General features: G+C 46.6%; 1 long non-coding RNA gene across 1 annotated transcript; it reads right to left on the bottom strand.

The window, feature by feature from the left end:
- Positions 1-689: 689 nt before the first annotated feature.
- LOC118339653 lies at positions 690-1,117 on the bottom strand. The gene is made up of 2 exons (XR_004797322.1): positions 944-1,117; positions 690-851 (listed from the first exon to the last, which is right to left on the bottom strand). It is a non-coding gene; the product is annotated as an uncharacterized LOC118339653 (long non-coding RNA).
- Between the last annotated feature and the right edge of the window lie 43 nt (positions 1,118-1,160).

The following is a 1,160-nucleotide window of genomic DNA, read 5'->3' as shown; positions in this document are numbered from 1 at the left end:
CACCAGACTTCATTCAAAAAGTGGTCGTTTTAAGATTTTACTCAGTGAGCTTTCGTGTGCGGCTTTCCTCGTCTTCAGACCTGTTTGGTTCTATATTTATTGTTCCTTGTGGTGGGAGCGAGCCTTGATGCTTGCTGACAGTAAACACAGCGGCTGATACTGAATACTGAGAGTTCCTTCTTGTTACTGTAAACACCTGGCGTTTAACCACACACACACACACACACCACACACACACACACACAAACACACACACACACACACTCCTCAGACGACTCACTCGCTCCCTTTATCGCTGTCCTTTATCCGATCACTCTCTTTCTATACGTTGTAGTAAACTGAATCTTGTGACTGTCGCACACAAACTGAGTTTTGTTGTTTTCTGACGTTTAATAAAAGGATAATATGAGCCGCAGTAATACTCAGTAAACTGCTCGCTGAAGATAAACAACAACAAGGCTCAAACATTTACCGCTGCGTCCATTTTAAACTGGGAAAAGTTAAAAACATGAATGAATACTTTATTTAGTCCAGAAAATTCAGTTTGAGTGTGACCGAACTGTAAAACGGTATTGATTTACTGTTTTGTTTACTCTAACAGAGTATTTACAGTATGCATATACCACTGTGTGTGTGTGTGTGTGTGTATAATACCGAGTGTCAACAAACTGAATCCAGGAGGGTCGGGGTCAAAGGTCAGACAGGTGAGGGTTTATTCCAGGTCAGAGGTCTACTGCTGATCTTTGAACGCGTCCAGGCCGAAGGCGTTGTCCAATAAACGCTTCAGCTCCGTCAGGTGAGTGTTTTTGTTTCCTGTAGCCGGAGCCGCCGCCGGGTCTCTACCAGCGTACCTGAGACACACAGAGAGGTCAGAGGTCAGAGGTCAGAGCACACTGAACTGACACATGGTGAAGATGATGATGATGAAGAAGAAGAGCTTTACCAGACAGGCTTGGCTCTCTGGATCGTGGTCCTGATGCGAGGCTTCACGTAGTCGTAGTAACCCTGATTCTTGTGCTCCTCCTGACACCAGACCAGGTCGGCGTTGGAGAAACGCTCCGACTCCGCCTTCACCTGGTCGAACGGGAACGGAGACAACTGGAGGGAGAGAGAGAGAGAGAGAGACAGAGAGACAGGGAGAGAGAGAGAGACAGGGAGAG

This window comes from Morone saxatilis, unplaced genomic scaffold (genome assembly GCF_004916995.1).
Source record: "Morone saxatilis isolate NCDOM2014 unplaced genomic scaffold, NCSU_SB_2.0 Contig54, whole genome shotgun sequence".
In the NCBI taxonomy this organism is placed as follows: domain Eukaryota; kingdom Metazoa; phylum Chordata; class Actinopteri; family Moronidae; genus Morone; species Morone saxatilis.
This window is presented reverse-complemented; position numbering and strand designations above follow the sequence as displayed.